The sequence below is a fragment of the Monodon monoceros genome, unplaced genomic scaffold (genome assembly GCF_005190385.1).
Source record: "Monodon monoceros isolate NGI ecotype Baffin Bay Population unplaced genomic scaffold, NGI_Narwhal_1 Super_Scaffold_19, whole genome shotgun sequence".
In the NCBI taxonomy this organism is placed as follows: domain Eukaryota; kingdom Metazoa; phylum Chordata; class Mammalia; order Artiodactyla; family Monodontidae; genus Monodon; species Monodon monoceros.
In genome coordinates this window covers 2,230,471-2,247,590 of record NW_021703775.1, presented here as the reverse complement: position 1 = coordinate 2,247,590, position 17,120 = coordinate 2,230,471, and the positions used below count along the sequence as shown (strand labels likewise).

At 51.0% G+C, this 17,120-nt stretch overlaps 1 protein-coding gene across 1 annotated transcript in view; it reads left to right on the top strand.

Moving 5' to 3' along the window:
• Window positions 1–17,120, top strand: part of GPR45 (G protein-coupled receptor 45) — a 67,455-nt gene that overhangs the window by 47,152 nt on the left and 3,183 nt on the right. The gene's annotated exons all lie outside the window — the stretch shown is intronic.

The window sequence follows — 17,120 nt, the reverse complement described above, 5'->3', positions numbered from 1 at the left end:
CAGCTCGCCTCCCCCGAGCTTAGTGGGGACACAAGACACTTCTCTGAACCTCACGACTCAGATGGGAGCCTAACTCCACCCACTCCCACCAACCAATCCTCTGGAAGGCCTGCGATGATCAGACCACTTCCCTGCTTGGCCCCTTTCCATCTTCCTGATTCATACCTGAGTTAGGAGGATGTTCACCCCCTGTATTAATCAGGGTTCTTTAGAGAAACAGAACCAACGGGATGTGTGTATGTATATCGAGAGAGAGAGAGAGAGAGAGAGACAGAGAGAGGCTGATTGATTGATTTTAAGGACTTGGCTCCTGTGATGGTGGGGCTGGTATGTATGAGTCCTGCGTGGCCTGGCGGCTGGAGCCCCAGGGAAGAGCTCAAGTCTGAAGACCATCTGAGGCAGAACTCCCTCCTCTTTGAGGACCTCCGGCTCTTCCTCTTAAGGCCCCCAGCTGATTGGATGAGGCCCACCCACATGAGGGAAAGTCATCCGCTTTACTCAAAGGCTACTGATTTAAATGTTAACCTCCACAGTGGCTGCACCAGTTTACATTCCCACCAACCTGAAACAAACACACCATAGTTAATCAACTGTACTTCAATATAAAATAAAAAGTTTAAAAAATAAATAATAGTAAAGTGTAAAAACCAATGACAACAACAAAACGAAACAAAATGTTAATCTCACCTAAAATATTCCTTCCCAGAGACATCTAGAACAATGTGAGTGCTGTGGCCTAGTCAGGGTGACACAGAATTCACCATCACACCCACCTTGATGAACCGAAAGAAAGGAAGACCCACCCCCTAAGTCCTCCCCCCAGGACAGTCTGCCCCACTCTCACCCCAAAGTGAAGGGGGCCCCTTGTTTTCCTTACTTCCACAAATGTCTTAGAGAAACTCCCTGAAAATCTGATCTCCAGACTTTCTCTGAGGAATACAAACCACGTTTCTTACAAAGCCCATTGGCTGTTCTGTGCGTGTCTCATGTTAAACGTCTGGCGATGCAAGGCCTCCCTCGTGTGGCTTCTATTAGTGTTTCTCCCCAACGCTTCAGTTACAGTGACTCTGAACAGGGTGAGGGGTATTGGATTCCCCAGGTCCAGCCGGCCCCCCTTCCTGCTTGCAGCTCGTCAGGAAGTGGGGAACGCCGGCCGGGGTGCTGCAGGAGCATTCACATCCGATAGCAGGACTCGGAGGCTGACGGGCGATAAGAAGACAGTAGTCACTCCCTCCTTTAGTCGGTTCCTCGCACTGACATGGTCTCAGAGGAAAACACTTTATTGCCGGGGGATGTTTTTGGACACAGAAGCTCACAGTATACGTAAAGGAAAAAGAAAACGAAACCGATGCGGAAACTGCATCCTTTGCTCCGTGGTTTGAACAGGGCCTCTTACTCCCTGATCCTGGGCTCCCCCTGGTACCGCTGATGCTCTGGCCCCTGGTTAGGCCCCGGTTAGAGAGGCTGCCTGGTCCCAGCTCCCCACCGCACCCCAGGCCCCGCCCGGTGGGGTCTCCTGGGGGCTGGAGGACCCCCAGTTTTAGAGACCCCACTTCCCTCCCTCGTCACCCTGAGGGCGTCTTCCCAGCGGCCTCCTGGCCTCGGCTCCTGCATCCACAACCTACCCGCAGAGCTGGCCTCAAAGTTCTGTCTGTGTTCATCCCTCCAACAAGCTTAGGTGCAGGTGTGGCTGCCCCTCTGTGTAGGCAAGTGAATGTGACTCGGGAAGATTCAGTGCCCCGAGCAGGGCAACCCAGGTAAGCAGGGTTGGGCAAGGCTCGGACCCCAAGCCCTGGGTCTCCCCACTGCCTCCTCTTCCTTTTGTCTGGCCTCGGGGTCCAGAACCCTGAATGCCTCCTCCTTTGGCTCAGCATTATTTATTTCATACAGGACTAAAAGGAATGGGTGTGAATTAATGAAGTCACGTGGCGCGAATAACTGACATTTACAATGTATTCTCCCTCCCCAGGTGGAAGCATTATAGGCTTGGTAAAGTCCCTGTGTCCGGCTTAAGCCTAAGGAGTGACACCTTGTCGTTGCCCCAGATACTAAAGTTCTGAGTAAACTGCGGGTCTCATATCTATTTCATATGAAATTGTATACGAAATATAAACATAATTTTCATATAAAAATGTTACATGAAATATAAAATTCCCAAGCTGGAAGTCAAGGCTGAAATGCAGGACGTGATCTGGAGGAGGTTTTGTTAGATTTATTCTGGGTCCCAAAGAATCTTCCTTAACCCTCGAGCATCACCCCGTAGGATGCTGTGCAACTGAACTTGCCTGTCCCCTGGGGAGTGGCAGTCCTGCTGCAGAGGTCAGGGAAACGTTACCTCCGAATTCCAGGCGATGATGCTGCCTTGTTTGTTTCCATCTGTCCACGAGGTCTTGCACAGAAGAGGGATGCAAGCAACCCTTGACGCATAAGCCTTGAGTTAATGAATGGGCTCATTCAACTCATGGTCATTGAGTACCTGCTCTATGTTGGACACTCTGCTGTGTGCCAGGGACACAGAGGGGAAAAGACAGATGTAATTCCTGCCCCAGTGGAGCCAAGAGCAGGAAGGCAGACACAAACCACGACACTGCACTACACTGTGGTGAGGGCTACAGTGGGGAGGGGCAGGGCGACAGGCGGACGTGGGGCAGGTGACCTGTCCCTGCCCAGGGGCCAAGGAAGGCTTCCATGAGGGACAGACATTTCGGCTGAGATCTGAAGAGCGAGAACTAGACATAACAAGGCCAGGGCAGTGCAAGCAAAGCACTTCCGGGGAAGAGAACCGCATGTGCAAAGGGCCGGAAGTAGCAGGCAGCTGGGTATGTGAGATCCTGCAGGTGACTAGAGGAGGTTGCAGTGGGGGAGGAAGAGGGGCCTGGACAGTCGGGCCAGGACCAGCTCACCAAAGGTCTTGTCCACTAGCGTTTTTCTTTTTATTTATTTATTTTTGGCTGCGTTGGGTCTTCGTTGCTGCACACGGGATTTTCTGTAGTTGCGGCGAGCGGGGGCTACTCTTCGTTGCGGTGCATGGGCTTCTCATTGCGGTGGCTTCTCTTGTTGCGGAGCATGGGCTCTAGAGCACAGGCTTCAGTAGTTGTGGCTCGTGGACTCAGTAGTTGTGGCTCACGGGCTCTAGAGCGCAGGCTCAGTAGTTGTGGCGCACGGGCTTAGCTGCTCCGCGACATGTGGGATCTCCCTGGACTAGGGCTCGAACCCGCGTCCCCTGCATTGGCAGGCAGATTCTTCACCACTGCACCACCAAGGGAAGTCCCCACTAGCGTCTCCCAAACCAATCTTCAACTGCAACCCACAGTGAGAAATGCATGTAACGTCATAGCTCAGGACGCACACATCAGTATGACACGACAGTCAGCAGCAGTACTCCCCTTACCCTGCATGAGGAGCTCCATTTCCACCTTATTCTAGTTTTGTCAGTGCTGGCTGTGACCCCCAAGCTGATTTCACAAGCTTCACAGGATGAGCCTCCACACACCCTGTAAGTCCGCGCAGGGAGGCTGGACTTCATCCCGAGGTCGGTGGGAAGCGGTTGATGGGCTTTAAGCCAAGAGCAACCTGGTCTGGTTTCCTTCGCAGGGAGATACTCCAGTGGCAGCAGAGGGAGGGCCGTGGTGGGCAGGGGAGGGGTACCCTGGGGCCGGTAGGTGGCTGTCACCTGGTTGAGAGATGGCAGCACCCAAACTGGAGCAGTGGCAGTGTGGACAGAGAAAAGTGGGTTGAGTTCTGAGGTTCTTAAGACAGAGAGTAGATGATCGTTTGGAGGCACGGAATGAGGGGCAGGGAGGGGTCAAGGTTGACTCCAGATTCTGCTTCGGTAACTGGAGGGCCAGGGCAGGGTGGTTGTTGGGATGCAGGGTGATTGGGGAGGACCCCGTTGGGGGTGAAGATGCTGAGTTCCGCTTCAGGTACGCTGGGTGTGAAACAGCCAAGAGCTGATCTTCCTGGGCCCTGGGGGTCAAGAGAGGGAGCCGGATTTGGCTTGCGGAACTGGGTCTGAGCAGTGTCTTGGGGGTGTTTGGAATCTTGGCAGAGAAGTGATCTCTTAGGGAGAGTGTGGGGAAACAGCAAGGACGGACCCTGGGGCGCCCACAGTTCCTGCTTGAGCACCGTCTTTGTCCCCAAGTAAGAATCAAGTCATCATCTTCCAGACACTCCAGACCTCTGGGTAATATTACCCGAGGAGCTTAACACAGAGCAGGCCTGTGTGTTTGAGTGGATCGTTAACCATTATCCCAAGAAACCTGGACCGAGCCTCCCTTATGGCGAACGGACCTCTTCTCCTGGCTATAACCGTGGGGAAAGCCCACGCGGACATTGCTGACCTGCGGGCCCAGTTGCCCTGTGGCTTGGCTGTGCATTTCACATGTTTTCCAGCTTGGCTGTTTTTGAACTAAATGTGTTCCTCGTGCTGGGGAAGATGTGTTTGATGTTATTAAAATCCTGAACAATAAAAAGATGTTGGGAATTATTAGAAGTTGTAGCAGCTGGAATGGAAATATTCTGGCCCTGGGTTTAAATTAGTAAGTTGCCTTTCTTGATGAGGAGTCGTATTAAATTCCAGCCCTTTGATTTAGCAAAGGATTTGCCTGCCGTCTAGGAAGTGGCCGGAAATAGTGGGTTCTGCCTGTACCCTCTCCCCACCTCCGTCTCACTGTCTGTTTCCCACCCTTGCCCATCACATCCATGGATCTTGAGTTCAAAACCGAAATGGTGTAAAATTGAGGCATACGTATAAAATGCTACTCATTTAAAAAAGGTTTTATATTGGAGTAGAGTTGACTTACAATGTTGTGTTAGTTTCAGGCGTACGGCAAAGTGAATCAGTTGTATATACTCATTTGTAAAAATTGACCTCTTTATGAAAAAAAATAAGGTATGTTAACTGCAGAAAGCTTAGAACATACAGGTGCGCAATGGAAGAAAAGTCAAAGCATTCATTCACTCCATGAACATGCTGCTGGGGGTAACGGAGGACGAGCGTGGGCGGGGTCCTGCACGTCAGTGACAGAGGCTGCGAGGAGGGCGCAGGCCGAGCCCTCTGGGGGCTGGTTGTCACCAGTGAGCAGGGAAGGACACACTGAGATGGGCCTTTGAAGAAACACTTGCAGGAGGTGGGCAAGGAGGGGGAGAACATTCCAGACAGAGGACACCAAGTAGGCACAGCAGGGAAACCAGCGTAGGGGCAGAGGCGGGAGCAGGGGAGACTGGGGGTGTCACAGAGGGAGCTTAGGGCCGGGAAACCACCACAGTGAACAAGTTCGGCTTCCATGCCCATTTCCCAGTGAGTTTGGAGTCAGTGGAGATGCACAAGAAGGACCTGCTCTGACTCCCGTTTCCCCAGGAATCCTGGCTGCTGCGCTGGGGTGGGAGGGCCTGCAGGGGGAGGGGTGGAGGCAGGGAAGTTGCCAGAGAGACCAACGCAAACATGCACTTACTTCCCATGCTCATTTTTTAATGCGTGCGTTTATTAGCGAGGGTTCAAACTCTACAAACTATGCTCTAACCTTCATTTCCCCCTTGCTCTCTCGTGAACATCTTTCCGAGCTGCCGAGCATTGGCCCGCAGGTTACTTTTGCTGGGGGACACAATTCTGTTGTAGGACGTCATAGGCGGAGCAGAAGCCCGTGCCCAGTGATCACCGGGCCCGTGCACGGTGCTGCTCCACCGGAGCACGTGAGGGGGGGAATCTCATCTGCCCATTTCGCAGATGAGGAAACCGAGACCAAGAGGCTCACCAAGAGCGGAGTCAACATTTAACCCAGAGCTGCGACCACAGGCCAGGCGTCTCCTGACTGCCTTCCTGTCACCGAACTTACACTCAGTCTTCCTCTTAGAAACGACACTGCCCTAAGCATTCGTGTGGCTAAATCTTTGTGACCATCAATAATTGTTACCCTAGAACCAATTCCCGGAGGTAGAATTTCTAGGTCAGTTCTTTTAATGTGACAATTAAACTCTAATGCGTTGTAAATGAAACAAGTCTGAACAAGTCATTCCAGGTGCTCGGAGGGACCGTGGATAGTATTGAACACAATGCATGACAGTTAATCGGGAAGCAGTAATGATCTTGGGTCTGACGGGGCTTCTGGGAGCGTAGCTTCCCTTTGACCATGTTTCTCCGGAACAAGAACTCGGCCGAACACTAGCGGCCATTTCTCCGTCCAGCCCCTCGCTCCCCTGTGCTCTCCAGGGCTGTCCACACCGGATCCACCTCCTGGAGAGCCAAGCAGGTGTTTCCCGAGTAGCTCTGCTGCATGCCTCTGAACTCGCCCTCTGCCCTGATAAAGGCCCGTCGCTCCGCTTGCCTTGTGACTTGCAAGATGCTGTTTAATGTTTGCTGCCACCCTGTGGGGTTAGTACAGAAGCAGCAGCAGCAGCAGAGGCTGAAGAATTGCCAACGGTCCTCAAGTTCCAAGGCTGAGAAGCAGAGGCAGGACGGTGGTTTGGATCTGGAGCTCCCTGACCAGCCCAGCCCCACGGCCTGCTGTGCTTCACTGGTCCATCGTGACTCTAGGTTGGGCAGGGGTTTGCTGGAGGTATAGGGGCGAAGGAGTTAAGCTTGCCCTGCTCCCTGCCCAACTGATGCTTGTTCACTCGGAGCCACGAATATCCACATGGGCCCGGGCCGAAGGACTAAAATGATTCCAATGCTATTTCATCTTTATCACAAATTTCAATACCACTTCCCTCCTCCTGCCGGGGACCCAGGGGGGGAAATGTCAGGGCGGGGCTGCCAGATTAACAGCCCTCCATACAACTGTCAAGTTCTTGGGCGGTATTAGGAACTCTTTTTTGGAAATTTAAAACGCTATTAAAAATCGGGAGTTCCCTGGCAGTCCAGTGGTTAGGACTCCATGCTTTTACAGCCAAGGGCACAGGTTCAGTCCCTGGTCCGGGAACTAAGATCCCGCGAGCCATGCAGTGCAGCCAAAAAACAAAAACAAAAACAAAACCGCTATTAAAGATGCAACCAGTTGCCTGCAAACAGACACAAGGGGTCTTTTGGGGGGCCATGGAAACGTTCTGAAGGTGGATTGTGGTGACAGTTGCCCAACATTATCAATTGTACAAAATTCACTGAATTGTAATCTTACAATGGGCAGGTTTCGTCCTATGTAAATTGAGTTTCAGTAAAGCTGTTAAAGACATTAAAGTATCATCAGAGATCATTTTAATGGAATACATCAGCTGTGTCTGTTTTCTTTACTACAAATGAAAAAGTATATTTTGATCAGAGTCAGGGTTTTCTTTTTTCAGAAGAGGGGCATTAAAATGTTAGAAACATCGCAAAGGTACCAAAAAACAGTTTAAAAATAGTTTTTGAGAAAGCCAAGCTAAAGCAGAGGGATGGGCACCCGCAGATGTGATTTTGGAGAAGGGAAAAGGTTTTGCAAAGCAGCCAGGCTGCCAGGCTGAGAAGTCTGAGGGGCCGGCACCCGGGGTTTCTTGAATTTAAAGGAGCTGCAGCTGCGCTGGGAGCCCCAGGGTGGGCTGTCTTGGAGCCCCAGACGGGCTGCTTGGGGCGTCACATGTCTACCTGGAGAAACTTGACCTTGGCAGGTCTTATTTTTTAGCATCTTGAAGAAGTGCCAAGTGTCTCAGATTTCATTAAAACATCAAACTATTTTTAAACAAGCACCGTAGGCTTTGTGCCTCTAGCAAAATCTTCATACGTGATTCCGGGACTTTAAAAACTCCACCTTAGACGCAACACCTCTAAACTAGTTCAGAAAGGGGGAAAAGTTGCCTTTTAACCGTGACATGCACAAATACAATTTTCAGGGATTCACTTGGAAACTAAGGTCCCTACGTGAACCATATGCTTCGGCCTCCTCTAAAGAAAGAGGAGAACATAAAGATGCAGAAAACAGGTATTTGGTGAAGGTTGGGTGGGTTCTTTGGACTTTTCGGAAGGACTTATATTACCAACTATTCTTTCTCATAACTAGAGCAAGTGTGGGCAGTCAGCGTATCCGAGTCGGCATCTGAGTCTGTAGAAAGGAATTTGTCCACACGATGAAACCCACCTGCACCCTGAGTGGGTGCCACTGACCGGGCCCCCGGGACAGAGAAAGCATCAGGGCCTGAGACGAGGCGAGAAGTGACCGGAGCCCCTCTGCCCACTTGTGTCACCTCAAGCAAATCACTTCATGTATTGATTGTTTCCTCATCCGTAAATGGGAATATTAACTTATCATCGGGTGGCTGTGAGAAGGAAATAAAGAGCACATTCTGGGAACATTTTGAATATTTTAAAGTTTTATCCAGATACTAGGCGTCGTTACTGTTTCTTTGGTCAGAGCAAAAATTCAGTCTGTCTTAGCCCCCGTCTACTCATAGAATCCTGAAAGCTAGTTCCGTAGGATGGGCTGCGGGCATGTCAAGGCTTTAACCCTCTAAGTCCCCGAGCCTGGTCACTCCACGGGGCCATATGGATGTTTTCTGTACGTATCGTGGGGGTGGCACCGCGGATTCAACAGAGTGGACAGCGGCCGAATCCCGGTGCTACCCTGCGTCTCCCGCCAATGTAGCGTTCAATCCTACATTCTCTCCAGCCAGCAGAGTTTAACTTTGGGGGGACAAGGAGATCTCACCCACATCACTCCAGAAGCACCTGTGAGAGCTCACCTGTGTAGGCCGTACGTGCCCGAGGGCGGCCGGGGTCCTGGGGCCTGTCCTCGGCTGCCGTGCTCCCACCGCACTCTGGCCCTTGCTGGTCCTACAGAGCCTCTGAGCCACTTTCCTCCCTTCGTCTGTTTCTGTTGCTCTTGCCCCGAGCAAATATAAAATATTGCAAATATAAAAGACTGCCATGAACTCTCACTTACATCTTATGGAAGTGGCACAGTCCAGGGTTAAACCAGTCCTCCTGGGTCCCAAGGCAGGTGTGTCTTTTTATGAATTTCTAGGCCAAGAACTTCTGTCTGTAAAACCGAGTCAGTGGCAGGGTTCCAGGGGGTAGGCTGTGTCAGTAGCTCCCACAACTGAGAACTTCAAATCCCCTGGGGCGCTGGTTCAGACACAGCTTCCTGGGCCCCACCCCCAGGGTTCTGACTCGGTAGGTCTGGGTGGCCCTGATAATCTGCCTTTTTAACAAGTTCCTATGTGATGCTGGTGCAGGTTCAGAGAACCACCGAGCTAGGACCGAGCCTAGCCGGCAGTAACGCGCACACAATACATTTCAGGTGTTGCTAAAAATAGTACAGATGTGCTTCCTTAAAAGGCGCCCCGATTCTGTTCTATTTGAAAAACTTCCCCCCAGGAGTCTTGCCTGACTTATCAAACAATCTGGTCTCTCTCAGCTCACTTTTCTTAAAAGTTGAGACACGTAGCCCAACACCTGTTTCTAAGCACAGCTATTGATGGATTACTTTGGGCAGCTCTTGCATATTTTTTCATTGCCAATAAAGTTATTGAAATTGGAATATGCCATCTGTTTGAGAGTCTGTATCAAAAAGGCAGGTGACGTGGCTGCAGGTAAGGACAGAGTCAAGCTGTTTCCACAGCAAACTTCTCCATCTGCCCAAACCGACTTCATTCCCTAGGTTGGGTGTTTGTGAACCACTGTGTTTTTCCGTAGTAAGAAATAAAAGTCCAATATCTCAGATGCCAATTGGTTACCTGAAGCAATAACCACAACTTCAGAGAAGGAGTCCACCAGGTTTCCCACCAGAAGAGACGGCAAATTCTACTGGAGATTAAATACCTATTTCTAAGTCTGTGAAGTAAAGTGTAGATGTGCCTGTGTGTAGTGCGTACTTGACGTTAGTATTTCCGGAAAACAGTTCCCTGAGAAGGGCTTGGTCTCCAGCCCAGTGCTTTGAGGGTTTGTTCTTCGAAGCGGGCGGTGGTCCCGCCCCAGGGACACTCTCCAGGCACCCGGGCACAGCCCCAGGAAGGCCAGCGCCCGCCTTCGCTCAGAGGACGCAGAGATGCACAGAGGAGCCGCGAGGAGACGGCAGGTGGGGTCTGAAGAGGGGGGAACAGCTGCTGTTGCCATCATGTGAGGAGGGGCATCATTTCCCTGAACACCCAACAGTGATGCGGGCTTTCTGGGCTGCACCAACCTCAAACGTGTGAACTACAAGTGCCACCTGCCGTATAAGTAAACAAAGGATGCTTCAGCCATCAAGCCATCACACTACAGCTGCCCCAGTGGTGAGCCCTGAGGGAACTCGGGATAGAAACAGGACGCTCCCCCATCTAGCAGCCATCAGACTGCAGCCACCTGGAAGGTGCACCCTGAGAAGACTCAGGCTGAGAAAGCACCCAGATGGCTGAGGTGCAGATCAAAGGAATGATTTCAGTGAGTCAAGACTCTTGCATCTTCCCATGCAGAGAAAAGCGCTAAATTCCTTCACTTGAGATGTCTGGTTTTCTTTAAGTAATCCTCTGATGTTCCAACTACCTGGTCTGTGTTGCAAAAACTCCCGTATATCCTGGCCCCACCCCCACCCCTGTCCCCTTGCCTCTTCGGAGCCGTCCCTCGGGGTGATCTGAGATGCTGTGTCCCGGGCTTAAGTCCTCAGTTTTGTCCACCAAATAAAACATAACTCTCAACTTTTAGGTTGTGCATTGTTTTTTTCAGACAACACAGGTGATGACACACCCTGCTGTATCCATGTGGACCTGCCTTGAGTCCATTCTGTTTTAGGGGCAACAAGGAAAGAGATAAGAGCCTCCACTGAGAACCCATGCTGGTGCTTAACCTCCCAGTTGCCAGGAAGTCTTCCCCTGGCTCAGCTCTGCCCTCTGCCCGGCCCTGCTGCCCTCCCAGCAGCTCTCTGCCCAGTCCAGGGGCTTCTGCCTACACACTGCGTTCCCTCCCCCTCTGGGTTCTAGCGAGCCCCATCTCAGGTTACAGCCTGGATGGATGGTCTCTTCATGTCGGACTTTGAAAATGGAAAAGGAAGAAAAACATTTTAGACTTTGTCCCTTCCCATCAACTCAGAGCTGCATGTTACCAGCTAAGAGGAGATCTGTTACCTGAAACTACACGTTTGCAATACAGTCAGTGACATCCTATCAAGGACTGATCTCTGGCTGCAGGACCATCGTTACAAGGACGGTCAAATCCTTGGAGCAGCTCGGAGAGGTTCTAGAACCCCTAGCCCTCTGCGTACCCACTCCCCGCCGGCCCTGTCCCCTAGGAACCTCTCCTGGGCTGGCGTTCCTCTCCTTGTCTATCAGGACACCCCTCTGCCTCCCAGCCTGCTCTCTGTTCTCCAAGAAAACCCAGCAGAATCTCCGGGTTTTACATTGGAAACAAAAGCCAGGACAGGGGCTTCCCTGGTGGCGCAGTGGTTGAGAATCCGCCTGCCATGCAGGGGACACGGGTTCAAGCCCTGGTCTGGGAAGATCCCACATGCCGCAGAGCAACTAAGTCCGTGCGCCACAACTACTGAGCCTTCGCTCTAGAGCCTGTAAGCCACAGCTACTGAGCCCACGAGCCACAACTACTGAGCCCGTGAGCCACAACTACTGAAGCCCGCATGCCACAACTACTGAAGCCTGCGCACCTAGAGCCTGTGCTCTGCAAGAAGAGTAGCCCCTGCTCTCCACAACTAGAGAAAGCCCGTGCACAGCAACAAAGACCCAATGTAGCCAAAAATAATAAATAAATAAAATAGATAAAATAATTTTTAAAAAAAAAAGCCAGGACAGGAGGTGTTTGGTGACAAGGACGTGCAGAGCTGCTCCCACTTCAATGGAAGGAAATGGGAAAAACACATCTCAAAACCTTGGCCAAATGGGGCTCTGTTATACTAATTTTTCTACTTTTCTATAGGTTTGCAATGTACCATCATAAAAAGTTTTAAAAGCTAGAAAAGGGAAAGATGGACACACACACACACACACACACACACACACACACAGATAGACAGAGAGGAGTAGGGGATGGGAGGAGAGGGAGAGAGAGAAGGAAGGAGGGAGGAAGGAAGCAAGGAAGGAAGGAGGGAGAGAGGCAGGCAGGCAGGGCAGGTCCCAGGGCCTCGCAGCATCCTGCGGCTGCCCCTGGCCCAGGTAACCCCCCAGGGTACCACCAGGTGGTCCCCCGCAGAGCTGTCATACTTACAGAGCAGAGAAAGACACCTTCCCTCACCCTCACAGGTGATCACCCTCCACCCTTCACCTACTGGAAGGGGTGCTCTCACCTAAGGGTTCTCTGCACCTCATCTTGGTTGGTTCGGTGGAGGCACTGTTTGTCTTTTCTCTGTGCTCGTCAGCATCACGGACAAGGAACTGCGTTCACTCTCGCTCTGATCCTACCAACGTCGGGCCCCTCTTTCGGAGCCTCAGCACCGGAGACCGGCCTCGGGTCTTGGCTCTCTCTACCTGGCACTACTTTTGCGAAGGCGAGCTGCTCGTGGATGCATCTGAGCGGCACACATGGATGGTGGGCAGGGCCAGCTCTCCGCGCAGAGTAGCGGCAGGGCCGAGGAGTGGCTGAAGGAGCTTTAGGCAATGCCGTGGTCAGTTCAGTGTACAGACGGCAGTGTTTCCTCCCTGCGCACGGCCGAAAGCTCCCTCCACCCTTTGTGTAGACACAGTCCATTGAGCACACGGTCAGCGGACCCCTGCTTCCACCACAGCACAGGCTGGTCTCTTCCCCTTAGCTCATAAATTAAACCTCAGTTCAAGATGCTTATTTATCTTCAACACCTGCATGACCGCCCAGCTCCAAGGTGGGATTGATGGCATGGGAGCTACAGTAAGTACCTTGAAATGGTTCCGTTCCCAAGTCGCTTCTTCCTCGGCTTGTAATTCCCATCATGACCCCACCCCTCCCAGTGAAAATCGCCAGAGAGGCGGTAATGCTGGGTCAGACTAAAGAAGGTACTGGAACATTTCCTGTTTGCCTGTTACCTCTCACTTTGATCTTTACTGTGCCCGAGCGCTTGGTAAGAAAAGTGCTTTTGATTTGGGTATTAGCAACAGGACTGTGACCAAAACGCTAAATTAAAATATCTGAGACAAGTTGCTGCCCAGAAGCCCAAACAATTTTAATCTGATTCAACCTCAAGACACACATTAAAAAAAAATATTCCTTGCACCATCTGTTCCTTTGGTTAAGCATGAAATCACCCCCTGTAATTATGTTGTAGGGAAGATCTGCTCTTACAGCGTAGAGAAGGGAGCAGGTGAAAGGTTCAGCCAGGACTGACAGACACATGGACACACAGGGATGTGTCTTTTACTCAGTGACCCCTTATTCTGTGCTCCAAGAAGGACTTAATCCATGAGGGCTTCATGCATGCCTGTCATGGTTCTTGTTCTCTAATCCAAGAGACAAAAATCCATAAACTTGAAACAATGAGGGATGTGGATTAATGTATTAACTACTAGTTGATTATTTACTGATGCCCTTCTTTGTACCAGGTCTTGCACATGTTTTTACAACCCTGGGGGTAATGTGTAGTTATCTCCATTTCACAGATTGGAAAACTGAGGCACAGAAGTATTGTACCGTGCTAACACAAGCATTTGTCATCTGCAGAGAGATACTTCTCACTTATAAAGTAACACACCAGATCTCTGATTATACAGCTCAGCCTCCACGAGTCTGGACGACTATTCCCACCACAGATATGAACTCGTTCCGGGCATGCTCGGCCAAGGCAGGGTCTACACCTGGAGCGCCAGGGGCTGTGGACCTGAGCTAACATCACCAAGACATTGCCACCCGCAGAGCCTTTAGACTAAGTGGTCTGAGGCTTCCTAGATTCCTACATCACCCCTGCCCTTCAACTTGAGATCTCTGTGATAAGGACAACCCTAGGGAAGTTGGAAAGAGATGCTTCTTGCCAGCACAGAGGAAGAAGTAGGCATGAGGAAGTGGAAAGCAGGAGGGCTTCCAAAAAAGAGAAGCATCAGCTGAGGTGTCTCTGGAAGCTTCTACAGGTCTGATGCTCACCTGGTTCACACAATTTGTCTCTGGCAGAAGGTAAAGGAAAGAAGAAACCATTCCAGTCTCCTTCGAATGCTTTCGTTCCTGGACCATCACCTGCGGCAGGAATCTCCACTTGGTCACACGTGTTCTTTTGGCTCCTGGTGGGCACTGCCTGCACCAGCCCAAGCTGGTCACTGCCCACATGATCCCCCCCCCGCCATGGCTCGTGGGACTTTCCCAGGGGCCTGGTGTGGCCCGAAGCTGCTTGCCCAGCCTCCTGGTTCCATGGCCACTCTAGTCACCTACATTCTCTACTGCAACATTCTTTTTTTTTTTTTTTTTTTTGCGGTACGCGGGCCTCTCACTGTTGTGGCCTCTCCCACTGCGGAGCACAGACTCCGGACGCGCAGGCTCAGCGGCCATGGCTCACGGGCCCAGCCGCTCCGCGGCATGTGGGATCCTCCCGGACCGGGGCACGAACCCACGTCCCCTGCATCGGCAGGCGAACTCTCAACCACTGCGCCACCAGGGAAGCCCCAGCACTTCTGAAGATGAGTCATGAGGTTGGTATAATCCTTACAAATTATGTGAAATACTTATTTAACGTCTGCACTGGAAAACAGAGACCCACTCAAACCACTTTTTTAAAAGGGGAGGTCCAACCTGTGTGAAGTCAAGGGATAGATACTTACCTCTCCTCCTTTAGGTAAAGAGTAGAAGACTGCAGTGAATGTACTGACCATACACTTGGCGGTCATGAAGGTTTATGGTCCCAGAGGGCAGCCCTCCTCTTCCCAGCACGGGAAGCCCTCGGCTTGGGGCTGGCTCCGCATCCGTGCACCCTGATGCAAGGCTGGCCCGCACTGGACCACCCCCGGGCACGCCACACAGTGAGAGGGTGGGTGGCAGACTGCCCCCAGTGGCCCCCCTGCCCTGGGAACTGGGCAGGATGAGGACTCAAGGTTGCTAGCATGAGGAGGACCAGCAGTCTTAAAGAGAAACTGAGGGGCTTCCCTGGTGGCACAGTGGTTGAGAGTCCGCCTGCCGATGCAGGGGACACGGGTTCGTGCCCCGGTCTGGGAAGATCCCACATGCCGCGGAGCGGCTGGGCCTGTGAGCCATGGCCGCTGAGCCTGCGCGTCTGGAGCCTGTGCTTCCGCAACAGGAGAGGCCACAACAGTGAGAGGCCCGTGTACCGCAAAAAAAAAAAAAAAAAAAAAAAAGAGAAACTGAGGCCCTGACTCCAGAGAAACCAGAAAAAGTTCAGAAAAAATGAAGAGAACTTAAAATACCACCTCTAGTAACCTGGAGAGTTTCGAGCGTACATCCCTCAACGAGTGAAGAGCTGCACAAAAGACACAGAAGATAGGAACACTCTGAGATTTAAAAACATGACTGCCAAAGTCAGAAATTAAATAGGACTAAACATAAAGTCAAAAAACCCCTCAGAGCACAGTGTAAAAAAAGAGTCCAAAGCAGAGAAATTAAACACACACACACACACACACACACACACACACACACACAGAAACACACAACATTGTAAATCAACTACATTTCAATGAAAAAATTTTTAAATAAGTTTTTTTTAAAAAATAAGGGAAAAGAAAAGAAAAATTAAGGCCCAATCAGTGAGGTCCAGCATCTACCTGTTAGGTATTCCCCACAAAGATCAAAAGGGAGAAAACTAGCAAAGACGTGAAAAAAGAAACTTTCCCAGAGTTGAGGGGCACATGGCTTTGGATTTAAAAGGCCCACTGAGTACCCAGCACAACAAACAAGAAAAGACTCATATCTAGACACTGCCTTGTAAACATTTTTCAGAAAGAAAATATCCAGCCTTCAAGAGGCCATAACTTGTCACCTGTGAAGGAACAGAATCAAATCCACTTCCAGCCTAACCCCAGCAATGCTGAATGCCAGAAGGAGTGACGTCTCCCAGTCTCTGCAAGGACATTCTTTCAGCCTCAAGTGGACAGCCTGCCAAGTCATTGGTCAGTGGGGAGCTATGGAATTTGTATGTTACAGACGAGGAGGTCACACCAGCAGAGGTTAAGCAGCCTTCCGGAGGCACCCACTGATGGGAAAGTGGTGGATTTCACCTGCTCAAGCAAGCTGACTTTGGACTGAGCTACAGAACACCATCCTTGCCACACCCATGAAAGAAACAAGAAATGAAAGATAACAACATCCTTTTTTTTTTTTTTTTTTTTAAATTTTTGGCTGTGTTGGATCTTCGTTGCGGTGCACGGGCTTCTCATTGCTGTGGCTTCTCTTGTTGCGGAGTACGGGCTCTAGGCGTGTGAGCTTCAGTAGACGTGGCTCACAGGCTCAGTAGCTGTGGCTTGCGGGCTCTAGAATGCAGGCTTCAATAGATGTGGCACACGGGCTCAGTAGTTGTGGCTCCCGGGCTCTAGAGTAGTTGTGGCGCACGGGCTTAGTTGCTCTGAGGCATGTGGGATCTTCCCGGATGAGGGATCGAACCTGTGTCGCCTGCATTGGCAGGCGGATTCTTAACCGCTGTGCCATCAGGGAAGCCCCAATAGCACCCTTTAAAAGGGTTTATCTGGGGGGAGAGTGTCCTCCTTTTCATCAGTGTTTCCAAAAGTAACATTCTAGCAGCACTAGCTATCCAAAGTGTTACCATTGGGGAGATTGGGGGAAGGGTACATGGGATCTTGCTGGATTATTTCTTACAACTGCATGTGACTCCACACGTAAAACAAATAGCAGCATCACCTACCATTTATTTACTCCACACAATTTCTGTTGAGCATCTTCTCCGCTGGGGACACAGCAAACAACACAAACAAAACCCTGCCCTCATGGAGCTGGCTTTCTACTGGGGGTTGCCTTGCCCGAAGCTTCACTGGATCAGGCTGTTTATAATTCAAGTTATAAAATACATGCCGATTGTGGAGATGTTGATTACAAAGTCTGGTCCCCCACAAGGTGGGTCTAATCAGGTTTCCCGGGTGATGTGACAAGGCTCGGCGTATTTGTGAAGACCGAGCCTTATCCCACGTGGGAAGTAAGTGAGTCACCGCCACTCTGATGTCTAAAATACCTGCAAAAGGCAAAAACTGCTCTATTCAACCGGTGCTTGGAAGGTCTAAGCCCGTTCTCTTTCGTGCTTCTTTGCTCCAGGCCACTGCGAGCGCCCAAGTAGAAGCTGCGGATAACCCCGTTCTCTTTCGTGCTTCTTTGCTCC